Source organism: Pelophylax lessonae (assembly GCF_965119305.1).
Source record: "Pelophylax lessonae genome assembly, chromosome: 2".
NCBI lineage: Eukaryota > Metazoa > Chordata > Amphibia > Anura > Ranidae > Pelophylax > Pelophylax lessonae.
Window position 1 is genome coordinate 6,865,433 of NC_138769.1, and position 23,802 is coordinate 6,889,234.

At 47.1% G+C, this 23,802-nt stretch overlaps 1 long non-coding RNA gene across 1 annotated transcript; it reads right to left on the reverse strand.

The window, feature by feature from the left end:
- Positions 1 to 893: 893 nt before the first annotated feature.
- Positions 894 to 23,004, reverse strand: LOC309546165. The gene is made up of 3 exons (XR_014224923.1): positions 22,922 to 23,004; positions 20,664 to 20,900; positions 894 to 1,009 (listed from the first exon to the last, which is right to left on the reverse strand). It is a non-coding gene; the product is annotated as an uncharacterized lncRNA (long non-coding RNA).
- Positions 23,005 to 23,802: the final 798 nt, after the last annotated feature.

Consider the following 23,802-nt stretch of genomic DNA (forward strand, 5'->3'; position numbering starts at 1 on the left):
CCATAATCCTCATTGTTCCTCTCCAGCTCCAACCATCACCCTCAGTGTACTTTTCTCCAGTAGCACCCACTCTTTTGTCCTCAGTGTCCTTCTCCAAGTTCCACCCTTCATCCTCAGTGTTCCTCTCCAGTAGCACCCACCCATCACCCTCAGTGTCCCTCTCCAAGTTCCACCTATCGTCCTCAGTGTCCCTCTCCAGTAGCATCCACCCATTGTCCTCAGTGTCCCTCTCCAGTAGCATCCACCCATCACCCTCAGTGTCCCTCTCCAGTAGCATCCACCCATCACCCTCAGTGTCCCTCTCCAAGTTCCACCTATCGTCCTCAGTGTCCCTCTCCAGTAGCATCCACCCATTGTCCTCAGTGTCCCTCTCCAGTAGCACCCACTCTTTTGTCCTCAGTGTCCCTCTCCAGTAGCATCCACCCATCACCCTCAGTGTCCCTCTCCAGTAGCATCCACCCATCACCCTCAGTGTCCCTCTCCAAGTTCCACCTATCGTCCTCTGGGCCAGGTTCCTCTTCATACAGTGCCTTTAGCCCCCCATTTTGGATGATCCAGGTTCAACATCTTCAGCATCCCATTCTACAATATTCCATAGAGTATTCCAATGACTGAAGTATCAAGGCAGAGGCTTTTTCCGAATCCAGCTCCAAATACTCCCACGTCCAGGGAGGGGACACCACAAGTCATCATCCACAGTCACACACCATATTATGGAGGCACAGATGGCAAGCTGCAGGTCATCACATTAAATGGTCATATAAAAGCAGTGGGGTAAAAAAAAAAAAAAAAAGTGTAAAAACAAACAGAAAAAATAACGTCAATACGTTTGCCCCAAGGCGGATTCCACAATACTGAGTCATATTAGAAGACCTTCGGAGACATGCTCAGTGTTTTCTCTCCCTTTGTTTTTAGCTCCAGAAGACATAGGATTGGAAACGTCCTTCCTGTGAGATATACAAATCCATAGAGCAGATATATCCAAGCCTTCATGTGATGTCCTTCCATCCTAAAAGAAGGAAATATGGCAACTTAGGAAGGTATGATGGAGAGTAGGAAGAACATTGGACAACATTTACACACAATAACTGTAGGACAATACAGGTCCCTCTCAAAAAATTAGCATATTGTGATAAAGTTCATTATTTTCTGTAATATACTGATAAACATTAGACTATCAGATATTTTAGATTCATTACACACAACTGAAGTAGTGCAAGCCTTTTATTGTTTTAATATTGATGATTTCGGCATACAGCTCATGAAAACCCAAAATTCCTATCTCAAAAAATTAGCATATCATGAAAAGGTTCTCTAAACGAGCTATTAACCTAATCATCTGAATCAACGAATTAACTCTAAACACCTGCAAAAGATTCCTGAGGCTTTTAAAAACTCCCAGCCTGGTTCATTACTCAAATCCGCAATCATGGGTAAGACTGCCGACCTGACTGCTGTCCAGAAGGCCATCATTGACACCCTCAAGCAAGAGGGTAAGACACAGAAAGAAATTTCTGAACGAATAGGCTGTTCCCAGAGTGCTGTATCAAGGCACCTCAGTGGGAAGTCTGTGGGAAGGAAAAAGTGTGGCAGAAAACGCTGCACAATGAGAAGAGGTGACCGGACCCTGAGGAAGACTGGGGAGAGGAAAATGCCTGAAGTCCAGTGTCAATTACCCACAGTCAGTGATGGTCTGGGGTGCCATGCTAGCTGCTGGTGTTGGTCCACTGTGTTTTATCAAGGGCAGGGTCAATGCAGCTAGCTATCAGGAGATTTTGGAGCACTTCATGCTTCCATCTGCTGAAAAGCTTTATGGAGATGAAGATTTCATGTTTCAGCACGACCTGGCACCTGCTCACAGTGCCAAAACCACTGGTAAATGGTTTACTGACCATGGTATTACTGTGCTCAATTGGCCTGCCAACTCTCCTGACCTGAACCCCATAAAGAATCTGTGAGATGTTGTGAAGAGAAAGTTGAGAGACGCAAGACCCAACACTCTGGATGAGCTCAAGGCCGCTATCGAAGCATCCTGGGCCTCCATAACACCTCAGCAGTGCCACAGGCTGATCGCCTCCATGCCACGCCGCATTGAAGCAGTCATTTCTGCAAAAGGATTCCCGACCAAGTATTGAGTGCATAACTGAACATAATTTTTTGAAGGTTGACTTTTTTTGTATTAAAAACACTTTTCTTTTATTGGTCGGATGAAATATGCTAATTTTTTGAGATAGGAATTTTGGGTTTTCATGAGCTGTATGCCAAAATCATCAATATTAAAACAATAAAAGGCTTGCACTACTTCAGTTGTGTGTAATGAATCTAAAATATATGAAAGTCTAATGTTTATCAGTACATTACAGAAAATAATCAACTTTATCACAATATGCTAATTGTTTGAGAGGGACCTGTATTTGCTGGAGCAGACACAGCAAACACCTGAACACATACATTTAACAGCCTTGCATGACAGGGTCACCCGGTTTCCTGTAGCCAACATAAGACATAACCCAGGGATCCTCAAACTACGGCCCTCCAGCTGTTGTGGAACTACACATCCCATGAGACATTGTAAAACTCTGACATTCACAGACATGACTAGGCATGATGGGAATTGTAGTTCCTGCGCAACTGGAGGGCCATAGTTTGAAGACCCCTGACATAACCCAACATAAGCTCTGCTCTAATATTGCTCTAACATAAGTTCAAGCCAATGCAGGCCTCAACACTGGTCTTTATTGCAATTTCTGAAGCTTTCCAGCAGCTTTTGATTGACTGAACAGGATTGCCTGTAATTTTTACGATTCACAACAATCTGTACAGTTGCCTAGTGGCAACTGCTGCCTAACAGCACTGAGATCTTTGGTTTGGATCCAGGCAATGAGATTATCTGCATGTTCTCCCTAGGCTTACATGGGTTTCCTTTGAGTACACCAGTTTCCACCCATACTCCAAGGAAAAGCTGACAGATTAAACACTGAATTCAAGAAATTCAGCAACTTTGCAAAGAGTGCAGACACACTATGAGCCAAGTCCAATTAGGTGCATGTCACCTCAAGGATCTCTATTACTTATACAGTACATCCAGGAAGTATTCACAGCGCTTCACTATTTCCACATTTTAAGTTACAGCCTTATTCCAAAGTGGACTCAATTCATTATTTTCCTAAACATTCTACAAACAATCCCCCATAATGACAACGTGAAAGAAGTTTGTTTGGCAAATGTATTGAAAAAATAAATAAAAATCCCATGTACTTAAGTATCACAGCCTTTGCCATGACACTCAAAATTGGGCTCAGGTGCATCCCGTTTCCACTGATCATCCTTGAGATGTTTCTACAACTTGATTGGAGTCCACCTGTGGTAAATTCAGTTGATTGGATAGGATTTGGAAAGGCACACACCTGTCTATATAAGGTCCAACAGTTAACAGTGCATGTCAGAGCACAAACCAAGCCATGAAGTCCAAGGAATTGTCTGTAGACCTCGGAGAAAAAATTGTATGAAGGCACAGATCTGGGGAAGGGTACAGAAACATTTCTGCAGCATTGAAGGTCCCAATAAGCACAGTAAACTCCATCATCCATAAATGGAAGAAGTTTGGAACCACCAGGACTCGTCCTAGAGTGGGCCGCCTGGCCAAATTGAGCGACTGGGGGAGAAGGATCTTAGTCAGGGAGTAGACCAAGAACCCAATGTTCACTCCGATAGAGCTCCAGCGTTTCTCTGTGGAGAGAGGAGAACCTTCCAGAGGAAAAACCATCTCTACAACACTTCACCAATCAGGCCTGCATGGTGGAGTGGCCAGACGGAATCCATTCCTCAGTAAAAAGGCACATGACAGCCCACCTGGAGTTTGCCAAAAGGCACCTGAAGGACTCTCAGACCATGAGAGACAACATTCTCTGCTCTGATGAAACAAAGATTGAACTCTTTGGCCTGAATGGCAAGCGTCATGTCTGGAGGAAACCAGGCACCGCTCATCACCTGGCCAATACCATCCCTACAGTGAAGCATGGTGGTGGCATCATCATGCCGTGGGGATATTTTTCAGCGGTAGGAACTGGGAGACTAGTAAGGATTGAGGGAAATATGAATGCAGCAATGTACAGAGACATCCTTGATGAAAACCTGCTCCAGAGCGCTCTGGACCTCAGACTTGGGTGAAGATTGGACCTCAGACTTGGGCGAAGATTCATCTTCCAACAGGACAACGACCCTAAGCACGCAGCCAAGATAACAAAGGAGTGGCTATGGGACCACTCTGTGAATGTCCTTGAGTGGCCCAGCCAGAGCCCAGACTTGAACCCGATTGAACATCTCTGGAGAGATTTGAAAATGGCTGTGCACCGACGCTCCCCATCCAACCTGATGGAGCTTGAGAGGTCCTGCAAAGAAGAATAGGAGATACTGCCCAAAAATAGGTGTGCCAAGCTTGTAGCACCATGCTCAAATAAGACTTGAGGCTGTAATTGGTCCAAAGGAGCTTCACCAAAGTATTGGTGGCAAAAAGTCCAAAAACAGCTCTAGTAGAGTGCGCCTTAACAGGGAAGGGAGGAACCCGACCCTTAATAGAATAGGCCTGTACAATCGTCTGTCTGATCCATTTAGAAATGGATGCCGCAGACGCCACTGTACCCTTCCGAGGTCCCTCAGGAAGGACAAACAGACAATCTGACTTCCGGAAAGAGTCTGTGGCGGAAAGGTAAACCTTGATCGCCTGGACCACGTCCAAGGAATGCAAAACAAAATTCCTTCGGATGCTTGGACTTCACACAAAGCGAAGGCAACACAATAACCTCATTGAGGTGGATGGCTGAAACCACCTTAGGAAGAAAAGACTGATTTGGTTGCAGGACCATTATCTCTATGAACAACCAGATAGGGGGAAGGGGGGGGAGGGGGCGGCAAGACAGAGCCACCAACTCAGACACTCTGCGAGCAGATGTGATCGCCACAAGAAAGGCAACTTTTTGTGACAACACAGGCAGAGGGATCTCTCTGATGTTCTCAAAGGGAGGTCGTTGTAAAACGGACAGAACCAGATTCAGGTCCCAGGGAGGTAAGGGAGCCTTCCTCGGGGGGAGCCAGATGACGCACCCCCTGGACAAAGGTGCGAATCAAGGAAATAGATGCCAAAGGACGCTGAAAAAGAATGGCCAAGGCCGACAATTGGCCCTTGATCATGGTCAGCACCAGGCGCTGATCCACCCTAGTCTGTAGGAAGGCCAACACCCTCGCCACTGAAAAGGAGCAGGGGTGAAGACCTTGTGACTCATACCAGGCAAGATATGCCTTCCAGGTGCGATGATAAATCTTCCCAGAGGAAGCTTTTCTAGCTTTTAGCAAGGTAGGAATGACAGCCGATGGGGTACCCCCTGTCTCAAGACTTGGCTTTCAACAGCCAAGCCAGCGACTGTAATGCAGGATGGAAGATCGGTCCTTGAGACAGAAGATCGTTTTAGTGGAAGCCACCAGGGAGGCTCGACAACAATCTGCATGATGTCCGCGTACCAAGACCGACGCGGCCTGTCTGGAACTAACAGAATCAGCAGCATTCTTTCCGAGGCTAACCTGCGGAGGAACCTGGACAACATTTGAATCGGAGGGAAGGCATATATCAGCCGATACCTATGCCACAGCACCACTAACGCGACCGAGGCGTCTGCCAGAGGATCGCGAGATTGAGCCACGAACCTTTCCACTTTTTTGTTGAGACTGGATGCGAACAGATCCACGTCCGGAGACCCCCACCGGATACACAGAAGGTGAAACACCTCCGGGTGTAAGGACCATTCCCCCTGGTCCAGGGTCTGGCGACTCAGATAGTCCGCCTGCCAGTTTTCCACACCTGGAATATGTACTGCCGAAATAGTCGGAACATGCGATTCGGCCCAAGACAATCTCTGCAACTTCTGCAGGAGCAGGCTAGTTAGTGAAAACTCATCAAAAGGCTTTTACTAGACACCTTAGGGGCTGTCCCTCTCGACATTACCCTCAGACACTTCGAGATTACTATTCAGTTTCGTAGACAGCAGTACAGGAAGACAAACCCCAAAATAGAGGGACGGGGGCTGGCGTCTGTCAGAGGACTCGGAGAAAAGACTTTTACAGTAAGTTCTTACAAAAATCCTATTTTCTCTTACATCCTCTGACAGACGCAGCCTCTTCCAAGTTTCTTCACTATTGGGATATCCCAAAGCAGTACAGGTGTAAGGGGTGAGAAAAGACGCAACCAACAGAACGGTAGCATGCCAACAAGGCCAGAACAAAACTTGGCCAACAGGGCAACAAAAGCTCAACCAACAGGAGCTAACCCCAGAACAACAAATTCACCCCGAGAAGAGAAAACATGTCTCTTCAACAAACTGCAGCGCTCAAAACTTTGCGGACAAAAGAAGCATCCAAGGATGCCATCACGTCAATCATGTAGAATTTGGTAAAAGTGTGCACAGACGACCAGGTCGTCGCTTACACACCTGAGCCACAGAAGCCTGATGGCGAAAAGCCCAAGTAGCCCAAGTAGAATGTGCCCTCACAGGGAAAGGAGGAACCTGACCCTTGAGTGAATAGGCCTAAACAATAGTCTGTCTGATCAATTTAGAAATGGTTGCAGCAGACGCAGCCGAAACCCTTCCGAGGTCCCTCAAGGACAAACAGGGAATCAGACTTCCTAAAGGATTCTGTGGCCGACAGGTGAACCCTGATTGCCCGGACTACATCCAATTCATTTTTCTCGTCAGTCTTTACACAGGAAAAGGAAGGGTACACTGACCATGACTGTATGGTTAGTAGTAATACACAGGACTTGCCACTATGGCTAACAGAGGGGGAAATCAGGGAAAGACTGGATAAACTTAACACAAACAAATCACCAGGCCCGGATGGCGTACATCCGAGAGTGCTCAAGGAACTCAGTATGGTTATATCTAGACCACTGTTCCTGATCTTTGCTGACAGTATTAGGACAGGAGATGTACCAGGGGATTGGAGGAAGGCTAACGTGATTCCGATATTCAAAAAGGGCCAGAGACATATCCCGGGAAATTATAGGCCTGTCAGTCTGACATCAATAATATGTAAACTTTTGGAGGGGATGATAAGGGACTATATCGTAGAGTATGCTAAAGACAACAACATCATCAGTAGTAACCAGCACGGGTTTACAAATGGGCGTTCTTGTCAAACCAATCTCTTAGCATTCTACGAGGAAGTAAGCTGTGAGCTAGATAGGGGGAGACCAGTGGATGTGGTGTACTTGGATTTCGCTAAGGCGTTTGATACAGTTCCCCACAAGCGCTTAATTTATAAAATAAGGTCTGCAGGTATCGACAGCAGGGTTTGATCTTGGATACGGAATTGGCTAAAAGGCCGTGTCCAAAGGGTGGTAATAAACAGCGCATACTCAGACTGGTCTGAGGTAGTAAGCGGGGTGCCCCAGGGCTCAGTCCTGGGACCAACCTTGTTCAATTTATTCATAAACAGCATTGAGGACGGGATCAGTAGTTCGTTATCAGTTTTTGCAGATGACACAAAATTGGCCAGGGCAATAACTGCACAGCATGAAGCAGATATCCTACAGAATGACCTGGACAAAATTACGGAGTGGGCAACGACATGGCAAATGAGGTTTAATGTGGAGAAGTGTAAGGTTTTGCACTTGGGGACCAAAAACATAAAAACACAATACATGTTAGGAGGGGAACCCTTGGGGGACTCAAAAATGGAGAAAGATCTGGGAGTCTTGGTTGATGATAGATTAGGCAACAGCATGCAATGCCAAGCGGCAGCTTCCAAAGCCAACAGAATATTAGCATGCATAAAGAAAGGGATGTATTCCAGAGATAAGACTATAATCCTTCCACTTTATAAAACTCTGGTCCGACCGCATCTGGAGTATTCTGTCCAGTTCTGGTCGCCAGTCCTCAGGAGGGATGTGTTGGAGCTGGAGAAAGTCCAGAGAAGGGCAACTAAACTGATTATGGGGTTGGAGGACCTTACCTATGAAGAGCGGCTGCAATCGCTGGATTTATTTTCCCTGGAGAAGAGACGTCTGAGAGGGGACATGATAGCAATTTATAAATATCTTAATGGGGATCTCAGCTTAGAAAAAAAGCTGTTCATTCGAAGGAATTGCATGAGGACTCGAGGACATACAATGCGATTAGAGGAGAAGCGTTTTAACCTCAGGCAACGTGGGGGGTTCTTTACGGTTAGGGCTACAAGATTGTGGAATTGTCTACCACAAGAGGTGGTTTCTGCGGGTAGTATGGTGACTTTCAAAAGACTCTTAGACTTACATCTCAAGGATCAGGAGATTAAGGGCTATGTTAGATGATTACAGTCACACACACCTACACAGGTTGAACTGGATGGACTATTGTCTTTATTCAACCTCACCTACTATGTAACTATGTAACTATGTAATTCCTTGGGATGCTAAGGCTTCGCACTAAGCGAAGGCAAAACAATATCTTCATTGAGGTGGAAGGCAGACACCACCTTAGGGAGAAAAGCCTGGTTGGGTCGCAGAACAACCTTATCCTTATGAACGACCAGGTAAAGCGAACGGCAGGACAGAGCCGCCAATTCAGGCACTCTGCGTGCAGAGTTGATAGCCACCAGAAAAGCAACGTTCTGGGACAACAAAGGCAGAGATATGTCTCTGATGTTTTCAAAGGGAGGTCATTGCAAAACAGACAAAACCATATTCAAATCCCACGGAGGCAAAGGAGCCCTCCACAGTGGAGCCAGATGACGCACCCCTTGAATAAAGGTGCGAATCAGGGAATTAATCGCCAAGGGAGGCTGGAAGAAAATGGCCAAGGCTGACACCTGACCTTTAATCGTGCTCAACGCAAAAATCGGATTTTTGTAAGATCTTACCGTAAAATCCTTTTCTCTTAAGCTCATTGACAGACGTAGTCTTCTTGATTCTCAAGAACTGGGTTATGTTGCCTCCGCAGGAGTAGGACTAGGCAGAAAGACAAAACGTTCTGGCTCCACCTTAGGGGCAGTCCCTGAGGGTATATCCTCCCTCTCTCTGCTACAGGGAATCAGTTCTGTTCTAAAGCAGTAACAGAGAATTTAACCCAACCCAACTCAATGATAGAGGGGCGGGTACTACGTCTGTCAATGAGCTTAAGAGAAAAGGATTTTACGGTAAGATCTTACAAAAATCCGATTTTCTCTGTCGCTCATTGACAGACGTAGTCTTCTTGATTCTCAAGAACTGGGACATCCAGAAGCAGTGCCACAAATGAGGGGTGGGATTGACAAAAATCAAAATCCAATCTAGAAGGCCCAACCGGTGCCAAACTAGAAGTTTTAAAGGCTCATTATAAACAAAGAATGAGACTAAAAGGAAAATAAAAATTTTCAACGGAAAAAAAAAAAAAACCCTCGAGGTAGACCACTGGTCTCCTCAAATGGCGGCCTGCAAAACCTTGCGGCCAAACGAGGCATCAGACGATGCCATTACATCAACTTTATAATGCTTTGTAAAGGTATGCACCGACGACCAGGTAGCCGCCTTGCACACCTGGACCACTGACGCCTGATGGCGAAAGGCCCATGACGCACTAAGCGCCCGAGTGGAGTGCGCCTTAACAGGGAACGGGGGCTCCCGACCCTTAATAGAATAAGCCTGTACCACCGTCTGTCTGATCCATTTGGAAATAGTCGCGGCAGATGCAGGCAACCCCTTTTTGGGTCCATCCGGGATCACAAAAAGTGAATCCGTCTTGCGAAACGAGTCTGTCGTTTTCAAGTATACCCTGATCGCCCGGACCACATCCAAGGAGTGTAAAGCAAACTCCCGAGGATGACTGGGCTTAGGACACAGGGAAGGTAATACAATTTCTTCATTCAGATGAAATTCTGAAACTACTTTTGGTAGGAAGGATGGATTCGGACGAAGAACCACCTTATCTCTATGAACCACCAGATATGGGGAACGACAAGATAATGAGGCCAGTTCTGACACCCTGCGTGCAGAAGTAATAGCCACCAAGAAGGCCACCTTCTGGGACAACGTAGGTAGAGGAATCTCCCTAATATCTTCAAAGGGAGGTTTCTGAAGAACCGACAATACTAAATTAAGATCCCAGGGTGGTAACGGCGCGCGCACTGGCGGAGCCAGATGTCGCACCCCCTGGATGAAATTCCGCACCAAGGAATGAGTAGCCAAAGGCTTCTGAAAGAAGATAGCTAATGCTGAGACCTGACCCTTGATAGTGCTCAAGGCCAATTTCTGCTCAACCCCTTGTTGTAGAAAAGCTAATATTCGGCTAACCGAATAAGTCCGTGGACGGAACCCCAGAGGTTCACACCATGCAATGTAGGACTTCCATGTACGATGATAAGTCTTTCTGGAAGTCGCTTTCCTTTCTTCAACTAGAGTAGGAATAACTGAAGCTGACAAACCTTTGTCCTTCAGCACCTGGGTCTCAATAGCCAGGCCGTTAAAGCCAGCGATCGTAAAGCAGGATGGAAGATCGGTCCCTGAGACAGTAGGTCCTCCCTGAGAGGAAGTCTCCACGGGACGTCCGCCACCAGTCTGACCACATCGGCGTACCAAGCTCGACGAGGCCAGTCTGGAGCTACCAGGATTACTGGAATTCCTTCCTCCTCTATCCTGCGAAGAAGTCTTGGCAGTAACCCGAGAGGAGGGAAGGCATACATTAGCTGGTATTGCCCCCACGGGGCGATCAGTGCGTCTGCGGTCTCTGCTAGAGGATCGCGGGAGCGAGCCACGAATCTCTGTACTTTCCTGTTGAATCGTGATGCCAACAGATCCACATCCGGGGTGCCCTACCGTAGGCACAACTGGTGGAAAACTTCTGGATGGAGGGACCATTCCCCCTGATCCAGAGTCTGACGGCTGAGATAATCTGCCTGCCAATTCTCCACCCCCGGAATGAACACCGCAGAGATAGCTGGAACAAATCGTTCCGCCCAGCGAAGAATGCAAGCCACTTCTTTGGCCGCTCGGACACTCTTGGTGCCCCCCTGGTGATTGACATAAGCCACGGCCATGGCATTGTCCGACTGGATCCAAACAGGGCTGCCCTGGAGCTCCTCGGTCCAGTGAATCAGAGAAAGTCTGATCGCTCTCAGTTCCAATACATTTATCGGCAACCTGGATTCTTCCAGGGACCAAAGTCCCTGGACAGATAACTGACCGAGAATTCCTCCCCATCCGGACAGACTGGCATCCGTGGTCACTATCGTCCAATATATTGGCTGAAATGACTTTCCCTGGCTGAGCATCGGAGACCGAAGCCACCAGACCAGAGACTCTCTGGTCTGTTTGCTCAATCGGATCTGATTGTCCAGGGATTCCGGATTCCGATTCCATCTGAGAAGAATCTCTTGCTGAAGAATTCGGGTATGGGACTGGGCAAATGGGACTGCTTCGAAGGAAGCCACCATCAACCCCAGAACCCTCATGCAAGATCGAAGAGAAGACCAGCTGTTGGATAGTAACAACTGGACTGCTAATTGGATCTTCCGGAGTTTCCCTACCGGAAGAAAAACTCTTGTCCTGAGTGTGTCTAGAATTAGGCCCAGATATTCGAGCCTCTGGGTGGGAACCAGAAATGACTTTTGCTGGTTCACCAGCCACCCGAATTCCTGTAAAGAAATTATAGTAATTTCTATGTTTTGTAGCAGGGTCTGAGGAGACTCTGCATGAAGCAGAAGATCGTCTAGGTAACCTAGAATCGATATGCCTCTTTGGCGCAGTAGTGCCAACATTGGGGCCAACACCTTCGTGAAGACCCGAGGAGCCGTGGCGAGACCGAAAGGTAACGCCACAAACTGATAGTGGTTCTCTTCTACGGAAAAGCGTAGAAACCGCTGATGTCCTGCGAAAATGGGAATGTGAAGATATGCGTCCTTGATGTCTATGGACGCTAGGACATCCCCTGGATGCAGGGAGGCCGCTACTGTGCGAATGGACTCCATTCTGAATTTTCTTATGTTGACAAAAGAATTGAGTGCCCTTAAGTCCAGAATTGGACGCACTTTGCCCTCTTTCCTGGGTATTGTAAATAGGTTTGAATAAAACCCCTGAAAACGTTCTGTCCAAGGAACGTGGACTACCACTCCTTGTTGTAGTAAATCCGTGACTGCTCTCCGCAGATCTTCTAAACGATCCGGGGATAGTAGAATATTGGAAGGGAAGAATCGCGCCGGTGGGAGAGATCGAAACTCGATCTTGTACCCTGACCTTATGACTTCGCAAACCCACTTGTCCGGGATTCTGGAAAGCCATGGATCCGGGAACCGGCGAAGACATCCCCCCACCCCAATTATGGGTGGGGGCGCACCTTCAGGCTTTGGACGATTTATCTCCAGGTCTGGAGGGGGCGGGCTTTTGCTTGCCCGACCAACGTCCCCTGAAGCCTCCTGAAGGAGCTTTGGAGGACTTAATTTTTTCACCCGCGGGACGAAAAAACTTTTTGTGAGCAGAAAATGAAGGCCCTCGTTTTTGACGAGTTCCTTTACCTTTAACATTTTGCGGTAAAAAGGTGCTCTTTCCACCCGTGAGATCCTTAATGATCTCATCTAAGTTGGCTCCAAAAAGACGCTCTCCTAAAAAGGGGATATTAGCTAATGCTTTTTTGGAACCTTGGTCGGCTAACCAACCCTTTAGCCACAGTGTACGCCTGAGAACCACTGCTGAGACTGATGCTCGTGCCAATAATGGAGTGGCGTCTAACGCCGCATCACACACAAACTGTAACCCCTGTATCATTTGTTCCAACAAATCTGATACCGCCTGAGGGACCTCTTCTAAGTCCCGGCGTAACCACTTGGTCCGTTCAGTTACAGTCTGCGAAACCAGACCAATAGCAATTATTGGTCTGAAAGCTGATCCAATCAAGGAAAACATGGTGCGAGACATAGCTTCTATCTTGCGATCCACTGGATCTTTAAAAGACGGAGCGTCTTCTAGAGGAATAACCGTGGCTTTATTCAATCTAGCAATTGGTGAATCCATCACAGGTGGTTCTGTCCATTTCTTAACCACTCTACTACCGCTCACGGTAATAGTACTGCGGCAGAGTGGCTCGTTCCCGTCCAGTCACGTAGTATTAACGTGACTGGACTCCTCCCCTTCTGGGCGGCGCTTGCGCGCCGCCGGAGGCTCGCTCCCGCTGTTTTCATTCACAGCGGGAGTCGGGCCAGGGGAGGAGCAGCGGCGATCGCCGCTGCTCTTACCCGATCGTCGGGGATCGAGTCTGGAGATCCGCCCGCTGTGTGTAAACACAGCGGGCGGATCTCCATAGTGACAGGGAGTGACAGATCGGACTGTTCAGCATAGCTGGACATCCGATCTGTCCATGAATCACATAGTCACCTCCCCCCCTACACGTCAGTAAGCACCAGGCATACATTAACCCCTCCCTCTCCAATAAAATTAACCCCTTCCCTGCCAGTGTCATTTTTACAGTAACAGTGCATATATATAGCACTGATTACTGCAGTAATGTCACTGGTACCCCCAAAAGTGTCAAAAATGTCAGTCAGGGGTCCGGTCTGTCCGCCGCAATGTCGCAGTCCCGCAAAACAAATCGCAGATCGCCGCCATTACGCGTTAAAAAAAAAAACACCAAAAATGACAGAAATCTTTCCCTTTGTTAGTAAACGCAATAACTTTTGCGCAAACCAATCAAAATACGCTTATTGCGATTTTTTTTACCAAACATATGTAGCATAAAACAAATTGGCCAAAAACTTTTAAAAAAATTGGTTTTTACATCTTTTTTGGGGGGAATTTCATATAAAAAAATGTGAAAAATATTGTTATTTTTTCAAAATAAACGCTCTTTTTTTGTTTATAGCGCAAAAAGTAAAAATCGCACAGGTGATCAAATACCACCAAAAGAAAGCTCTGTTTGTGGGAGAAAAAGGACGTAAATTTCGTTAGGGTACGGCGTCGCACGACCGCGCAATTGTCAGTTGAAGTCGCACAGCGTCGAATCGCAAAAAGTGGCCTGGACGGAAGACAGCAAAATCCTCCGGTTGTAAAGTGGTTAATGAGGGTTTCCTCAAACGGATAACGTCTGTTAATGCGTTTAGAAATAGCAGAAGTGCGTTTTGGCAGACGCCATTCTTCTTCGATTGGATTGCCAAAACATTTGGGCAATGGAAAAACCATCGCCACTTTGATGCGTTTTTTAGTCCCAAAAGGGATTTCAGTTTCAGCTATTTCCAACGGAATACCCTGTAATCTTAAGGTTTCTTGAACAGATACAATGAGTGCGTTTACCAACGCTTCTTCTCTGGCTATGGCTGATGCCGAAACATCCTCCTCACTGTCTGAAGAGACAGTACATGAGACACCAATCCCAGATGAAGTACCTGCAACTGCAGCAATAGGCTCAGAGTCTGAATCCGAGGTTTCAGATAATAAGGGGTTAGGCGGGGGTCGCTTTCTTGCGCCCTGTCCCTGACAAGCCACTTCCACCCGGGACACAAAAGTTTCCATAATAGCTGACAATGATTCAATCGTCAGTGGGGTGCTGGAGGATCCTGCAGACCCCTCGAGGGGATCCGGAGGAGATACATGAGTGGCAGGGTCCATTTTAATTCAAGACACCTTTGCCAGAAAAACAAAAAAACTTTTTTTTTTTTTTTTTTAAAATCAAAAAACAAAAAAATACCTCGCAATAGCGCCCCTCAGAGTACCTGCTTCTCGATCCCCACAGAGAGAGAGAGGGACCCCCAAGGCTCACCAACCGATGCAGTGAAGTTTCCAACCAACTGCAGTCAGCGTCTGTCTTTTACAGACTGGAAGGAGCTGTTGCTTTTTCCCGGGTAGAAGGACGTGGCTCCGCCCCCTGTGTACGCCTTCCGGCGTTCCCAGCTCTCCACGAGGTAGCTGGGCTCATGAAACATGGCCGCCCCCATACAAGAGACAATAGACTCCAAAAACATGGCGGCCGGCGTGACCTGAGGACATACATGCACCTGGTCTACGGCAAAATGGCGGCGGACCGCCGAAATCGTTTTTCCCAGCACATCCACCTGCATCTCTGCTAAGTGGCGATTTATTGATCTGCAGGAGATACACTACAATTAAGGTAGGATTATACCTCCTATGTGTGCTGTAATGCTACAGTCTGCTGGGTAGAGTGTTAGCTCTCAAACCAAGTCCACTTCCCACCAAACACATACTGTATTTAGACTTTTAGTGTCAGATATATACTGACCATGTATGGAGGGGCCCATAATTCATACTGCCTCATAATGAGGAAAAAAAGGGAACGTTTTACTCACCATACCGAACCGACAGGCACCCTCTCTTCACAATACCCTCTCCACCGGGGTGGGGGGTTGTGGACCACTCCGGACGCCTCGACTCTCTGGTTCCTGGCGTCCAAGCGAGACTTTTAACTCGCAAGGTCAGTCCCTCCAGTGGGACTCCGCGGAGCTCTGGTCTGCACGCGCTCGTAGGCAGAAACCGGGGTGACCACTGGATCTCAACATCCAGCCCGTCGCCCGGCCCCGCATACTTACTTGAATGTGTCGCGGCCGACCAAGCGCAATGCAATGGTCTGCGCGCGCTCGTAGGCCGGCTGGGGTGACCACTAGTGTCGCCCAGTCCGGCGTATTTGCTTGAAGATCTCACAGGAAAAAACACTGGAAAAAAACTGCCTAAAAAAAAATCTTTTTAAAGAAAAAATCTTGCCAGGACCCAAAAGATCCCAGCAAGGAACTTAGGTCCTTACTCCTGACTAGACAGAAAAAAACTGATTCCCTGTAGCAGAGAGAGGGAGGATATACCCTCAGGGACTGCCCCTAAGGTGGAGCCAGAACATTTTGTCTTTCTGCCTAGTCCTACTCCTGCGGAGGCAACATAACCCAGCTCTTGAGAATCAAGAAGACTACGTCTGTCAATGAGCGACAGAGAAACGCTGTTCCACACCTTTCTGCACGAAAGCTAGGACCCTCGCCACCAGAAAGGAGCGAGGATGCAACCCTTACGACTCACACCAGGCAATGTACGCCTTCCAGGTATGATGATAAATCCTCCTGGGGAGGTAGCCTTCCGAACTCTCAGCAAGGTAGGAATAACCGCATCAGAGAGACCCCTGTCTCTCAACACCTGGCCTTCAACCGCCACGCTGTTAAAGTCAGAGACTGTACAGCAGGATGGAAGATCGGCCCTGGAGGCAGCAGATCTCCTCTCAGAGGTCGCCGCCAGGGAGGCTCGACGACCATCTTGAAGAGGTCTGCGTGCCAAGACCGATAAAGCCAGTCTGGGGCCACCAGAATCACTTGTACCTGTTCCAATGCCAACCTGTGGAGGAATCTGGCCAACAGTTGAATTGGGGGAAAGGCATAAATCAGCTGATACTGGTGTCAAGCACCACCAACGCTTCAGTGGCGTCTGCCAGAGGATCTCAAGCTCTGGCCACGAACCTTTCCACCTTCTTGTTGAGATGAGACGCGAACAGATCAACGTCCGGAGTCCCCCACCGGGCGCACAGGAGCCGAAACACCTTTGGCTGCAGGGACCATTCCCCCTGATCCAAGGCCTGACAACTCAGATAGTCCGCCTTGCCAGTTCTCCACTCGAGGAATGTGAACAACAGAGATAGCTTGAACGTGCACCTCCGTCCAAGACAGAATCTCGGCCACTCCTGGTGCCCCCTTGCTGACTGATGTAAGCCACAGCCATGGCATTGTCGTTTGAACCCAAACCGGGCGACCGCACAACCAAGTCGCCCAATGAAGAAGGCAAAGTTTTATCGCCCTGAGCTCCAAAACATTGATCAGCAAGGAGGATTCCTCCGACGACCACGTCCCCTGGGCACAAAGAGTGTCCAGTACTCCACCCCAGCCCTTCAGGCTGTCATCCGTGGTGATCACCGTCCATAACAGGGGCTGAAAGGACTTGCCCTGGTGCAGAGTGGGTGAAAGAAGCCACCACGAAAGCTCCGTCCTCGTGAGACGGCTCAAACACACCATCCTGTCCAAGGACTGGGGAGCCCTGTTCCATTTGGCAAGAATCTCTGCTTGCAGAGTCGTTGTGTGAAACTGGGCAAAAGGGATCGCCTTGAAAGCCAAAACCATCAGCACCAGGGACCTCATGCAGGTCCCCAGGGAGGAAAGATCGGTGTCCCTGAGGGACCTGATCTCGCCCTGCAAAGTCTGAAGTTTTTCCTCCGGGAGAAAAACCTTAGCTTGAGCAGAATCCAGGACCATTCCTAGCAGACGTACTGACGAAGTCAGTGCCGACTTCTGGAAGTTGATGGTCCACCCAAACTTCTGGAACGTCATTGGAGCACTACTTACCACTGAGAGGTTTTCCCCTCCTTGCTGTCACCATACAAACTGAATACTTATACTGGGTACTGACCCCTTGCATTTGCTATGCTTCTTGTGAGCGCTATCGGGGTGCCATTATCTAGAGGTGAATGTTGGCGCATAAGGGTCCTGGTGTCTCCCATATTTTCTTTTTCTTCCCCCAGCCAGCTGTACTCCTATGGGGGTTTGGTTTTTCCAAAAAATACTCTGATAAACCGGTTTGAAATCAGGCTCACAAAAAAGCCCCTTGGATGCCTTTTTCAGTGGCTATCTGGCGTGTAGTATTACACATCTTGATCCGTGATACATTGTGATACACATGTTCAATTCTTAACTCCCTGAAGAAGGAATCATTTGTTAGATTCCGAAACATGTTGGACATTTATTCATGGCATGAAGAGCTAGTGACCACACACACTGGTTTGCATGCCTTTGAATTTAACACAGTTTCCCATTGTATTGTGTTTTTATGTATATGTATTCTATGATATTTTGTACATTTTTCCATGCATTTTTTTTAAATTTATTAATAAATACTACTTTTTATCTACTCCTGTACTTTACTTACTATACTAACTACAGCTCTATCCAATTAAAATTCCCCTGGGACACCCCTTTTAGTTTTCTATGTTTTGTGCATGTGCCTTTTTCTTTTATTATCATGTGTGTTGTTTTGTGTATGTGCCTTTTTTAATATTTGGGTCCTTTGTCTTGTGTATGTACCTTTTTGTTTATTATAATTCAGGTCTTTTGTTTTGTGCATGTACATTTTTTTTTCCTATTATTATTATTTGGGTCCTTTATTTGTGTTCCTGCTTTTTTCTTTTCCCCTTTTATTAAATCGGGTCTTTTTTTTGTGTATGTACCTTTATTTTTTTTAAACTGATGTTTTATTCAAATTTTGAGGTAATACAATTTGAAAATTGCTTTTCCATAAAAATAAATAAAATGAGCTCACATAATAGAAAGACACAGTTGGCTTACAACGAGCTACCAACGGTTTAAAACTCAGCACATATTAGTAAACCTATCGCTAACAAAATGGACGGTGTCAACTGAATCAAGAGAAAGAGGGTGTGGTCTATGTTATAAGAGGGTGTCGGCTAGAAGAACATAAAGAAAGTTGGTCTTGTTGGGTATGCAGGGGATAGGTAGAATGTGTTAAAGGGATGACCATTTAGGAGAGATGTAAACATTTGGGAAGAGTGAGCCCAGGACCCGTATTTCTATAGAATTTGGGGGTTGAAGATGGGCCTTAGCATGCATGAATTCCATCAGACAGTGGGTATGAAGAGTAGAGATTACTTCCGCAATAGAGGGCAGGTTGGGAAATTTCCACTACCTAGCTATTGCTAATCGAGTGGCAATAAAGATATGGGACAGGACGGTAGACGTGGTCGGAGGCCAGGAGTCATTGTGTATGTACCTTTTTTGTTTATAAAAAAAAAAAAAGTTCAATTAATATATCTTTAAAAAGGACAAACTTCCATTGCATCTGGTTTCTGGTGAACCTTTAACTCTTTGCTCCTCCCATGAGCTTCCTATTTAAGCCATGCCTTTGCACTTCCTGTTTGCCAGATTATTGTGCTCTCTCCAGCCAAACGCTCACTCGTTTGCATACCTGCAGCTGTCCTTATTTTCACTACCACTTATGAACGACCTTTGGCTTGTTCCTCGACTATGCTTCTGCTTGATCCCAACCTGCTTTATTTGTTCCTGGACTCCGGGCTAGCGCATCTCCTGGTGGGGCTATCCTGAGGACCGCAACCTGACAATAACACCCAGCAAAACCCATCCCCACATCATCAGGAAAACTGGTAAATACTGGCTAGTAGTACTCAGACCCCACACCTCAAGAGCGCCCAAATCCTGAGTGACCTGCTTATGTACTCATCCTGCTGGTCTTTCTATTGCTATAGCTACTAGTTTCTGAACCTGTCCCCTGAAAGGAAATTCTCGACTCAACACCACCCTGTCCTTGTGCAAGACCAAGAGGACCTTTTTTTACAGGATAAAGCCATGAGCTCAGACACTCGCCTCATAAAAGTGATGGCGAACGAGAAAAGAATTCGTATGGATACGAATACGTACTTATATATGTTCTCCTACTGAAGTTTCAGAATTATTTTCCTGGGCAATTATACAATACTTTATCAACATTGATCTCGGACTAGTATTATCATCTTCTTTGCATTTTGTGTTGCCTGCCATCACCTGAGTCGCATCGGGTCAGTACAAAGTTATTATCGTCCAATTACAACTTGAAAATATTATCACATTATTAGTATATATGTATACATAATTTGTTTGATGTTTTGTTGTATACTAATTATTATATGTGACTTGTAGAAATAAATATCGGTCTGTCCTGGTTTCTCTGGCCCTGAGGAAGCCTTGTGCGAAACACGTCGGCTTGCTGGGGACCTTAAGACCATGTTCCATCAGAGACCTCACGTCATCATCTGATTTAAGTTATCAGCATTCCCCTACTGGGAAGTATTTCTACAATGCGATTCTATCTATATGTTTGATGTCTTTTATGTTATACATGGGTAACCATTCCCATGCATTATTTTAATATGTATAATAAAACAATTTTTTAGTTTATATTGTGTTCGTCGTGGATCCTTCTCCTCCCATTAGCCCGTAAAGCCCCATCTTTTCTATTTCTCATGATATATATTGTTTAGGGGTATGGGCCCCTTTTACATGGTCATTTTTTGTCTAGAGAAAAGAAAACTTGCGAGAGTGGAAAGAGAATTCTCCCTGATAGTTTTAAAAGGCGGTTTTTGGAATCAATAGAACCAAATTCAGATTTCCAATACCCAGCTGCGTGCATGCACATCAGGATGGCTTTAATGAATTCACCCCATTTCCCCGAGTGTAGGCCATCTAGTTACATAGATACATTCCTCCCCATTCTTCATAATGCTGCCCTGCCTGACACCACACATTCTCTTCAATGAAAAAGGCCCCGCTGAGTCCTTACTGGTATGCATGTGCGCTATGACCACATTCATTGTTATTAGGAGAGCAGTACCCCCCCCCCCCCCCGATCCCTACAGACAGCCATGAGTATCGCTCTCTCCCATAGTAATTACTGGAGCCATGGTGCACATGTTCTTCAGCAGCACCACTGATAAAACATCCTGAGTGCTTCTCGGATGTATGATCATAAATCTGTCTCAGATCTTTTCTGTAATAAGGATGGCAGTTGGGGGTGTCAAAATCACACATTGTAAATTCATTCCCCAGTGAGGGGCAGAATGATTGGATTGTAGAAATTTTCTTATTGGTTGTATACCAATGTAGATATGGATGTGAGATCACACACTCACCTTATAAATGAAGGATGAACTCCTGATCCAGTTTCCTATCTTTACATTGGACGGTGTATTTGCCTTTATCCTCCTTTGTTACATTGTTTATTGTGAGATCACCATTTGGATCAGATTTAATTCTACGGTCACCGGTGTTCACCAGCTCACCGTCCTTCTTCCAGGTGATGGGATCCTTGCCGGTCATCTTAATGGGGTGAAATGTGACGCTGTCGATGGACTTGCTCTCCAGGCGCCCTGCAGGGGAAGACATATTTAATCTCAGTGGATGCGTTTGTCATATAACATTCATAAAAGACAGCGTGTTATTTCCAATTACACTCCAAATGTTCTGTAGCAGGGGTTGGCAAGCCGTCAATCACAATCGACCTGTCGACTGCGGGAAGCCGAAGGGTCAATTGGGAACACAGCCCTGCACACAGTGCTTCCCCCAACCTTCACTGCTTTCCTCTTGACTGCAAAGTAGAGAGTGGGAAGAGTCACAGTACTGGATTGTGGGGGGGGGGGCTACCTTTTCACATTAACCAGGTGTTTGGTTGCCGGGCGGTCCTAGCAACCAATCACCAGCATGTTCATGTAAAAAGTTAACTCTGGCAGCTCCCGCCCCCTATTCAGAACACACTGGTGTGAATGGGACAGAGGACACTACAGGGGGGGGGGGGGTGTAGGGTACAGAGGACATCACATAGGGGGGAGACAGAGGACACTAAAGTGGGGTGGGGGGTGTAAAGGGGATAGAAGACACTACAGTTTTGGGAGTAGGGGATTGGTGAAGGGGACAGAGGACACTGCCTTTGGGAGTGGGGTGAAGGGGAAAGAGGACATCGCATTGGGGGGGGTGGGTGGCAGCAGACAGTACAGTGGGGAGGAGGGCTGTGTGTAGTAGGGGACAGAGGAAATCACATGGGGGGGGGGTTGTAGGGTACAGAGGACATCACATTTGGGGGGGGGAGACAGAGGACACTAAAGTGGGGTGGAGGGATGTATAGGGGACAGAGGACACTACAGTTGGTTGGAGGGGGGGGGGGGGGATATGGGAGATGGGTGAAGGGGACAGAGAACATCGCATTGGAGGGGGCAGAGGACACTACAGTGGAGGGAGGCTGTAAAGTGGACAGAAGACATTGCTTTGGGGGGCAGATAACAAAAGTAATGAGGGGGGCTGACGTGAAAGGGACAGATGACACTATATTTTGGGGGGGGGGGGGGGTTGTGATATGAAGGGGGACTGAAGACACTGCTTGAGGGGGTTGGGGGGCACAGGACACCAATAGTGGGCAGAGTACCGTACTGTGGAGTGGGGGGCGTAGAGAACACTGCTATTGGGGGGGGGCGGCGGTTGAGGTGAAGAAAGGCAGGAAATTGCTATGGGGGTCGGAGGACACTATAGTATGTGTGGGTGATGTGAATGCTATGGGGGTCAGAGGACACTATAGTATGTGTGGGTGATGTGAATGCTATGGGGGTCAGAGGACACTATAGTATGTGTGGGTGATGTGAAGGGGGACTGAAGACAATGCTTAGGGAGGGGGGGGTAACAAGACACTGCAATACTGGGCATAGGACCCAACAGTGGGGTGGAGGGGGAGCAGAGGACACTACTGTGAGGGAAATGTGAAGGGAAGTGGGGGACATGAGTGGGGAGGCACAGGACACTACTGTATTGGGGAGCAGGGGAGAAAAACTACTGTGGGGGGGGGGGGGGCAGAAGACACTACTGTGAGGGGAATGTGGGGGGAAGTGGAGGACAAGTGGGGAGGCAGGGGACTCTATGCTGTGTTTTAATTGGGGGCTTGATAGGTTGTTTGTTAAGCACCCCCCCCCCCCCCCCAGGAATCTTTGATTTCCTCCATGTTGTCCAGGTAGATCTCAATCTCCGAAAGGTTGCCTACCCCTTCTCTAGGGCTTTGGGGGTTCTAAATAGTTTGCTAGCAAAATACAAATTATTTTTTTAACATGTAGGAGAGTAATGTCAGAAATGCAGGACCAGGACTGGTTAAAAAATGTGCAAAACGCAGCCGTGGCAGTGAAAGCATTAAAAAGGCAACATGAAATGTGTGATTATTTTGCACACACAAGGCACACGTCATGAGGGCCAACTTTCTCCATTACTTAGGCGACACGAAGCTGCCCACTCACTAGAAGCCCCGCCTTCACCTGGCAGTTCCTCCCATGTGTACTACAGCTGTACACGTGCAGCAGATTGCTTCGTTCATACAGAATTTACGCAAAAAACATACTGGAGCCGGTATACTGACCGTTCTCAGTGGGGGGCGCAGTTTCCATCTCTTCCATTTGAACTTGTCTGTAAGTTGGGGATTCATTGCCTTGATTGTTCGCTGAAACAAAAAAAAAAGCCAAAGAAAGGATTTAGGAGCAGAAAATAATAGGATCACATCAGTCTCTAAGACCACAATGGGCTTCCTTGAGCAAATTACCATTACACTGCCACACAGCAACCAATCCTCACTCATACAATCCTGTCTGCCAGAGCTCTGCGGTGACCATTAGGCTGCAATGCCGGCTCTCCAATCAGACCAGTTATAGAGGGAACAGCAGTGTGGGGATCTTGTGTCTTGTGATGGGGTGACATCACATCTTGCGATCCTCCAATTAAAGTGGAAATTACCCCCCCCACCGGTTTTTGTTTAACCCTTTCACTGCCAGAGCCGTTTTGGCAGGGGTTTTTTTTGCACACGTTTAAAATACAAGGCATTTAGTAGAATCCGCCTTCACAGGGAGAGGAGGAACCTGACCCTTCAATGAATAAGGCTGAAATACCTTCTGCCTGATCCATCTGGATATGGTTGTAGCAGATGCAGCCAATCCTTTACGAGGTCCCTCGGAAAGGACAAATAGAGAATCTGATTTTCTGAAGAATTCGGTAGCCGCCAGGTAAAATCTAAATGCCTGAACTACATCCAAAGAAAGTAAGGCCATTTCCATGGGATGCTTGGGCTTAGGACAGAGTGAAGGCAGCACAATGTCTTCATTCAGATGAAAATCAGAAACCACCTTAGGAAGAATCAACTGATTAGGTTGGAGTACCACTTTATCTCTGTGGACCACCAGGTAAGGTGAACGGCAGGACAGCGCCGCCAATTCAGATACTCTGCAAGCAAAAGTAATAGACATCAAA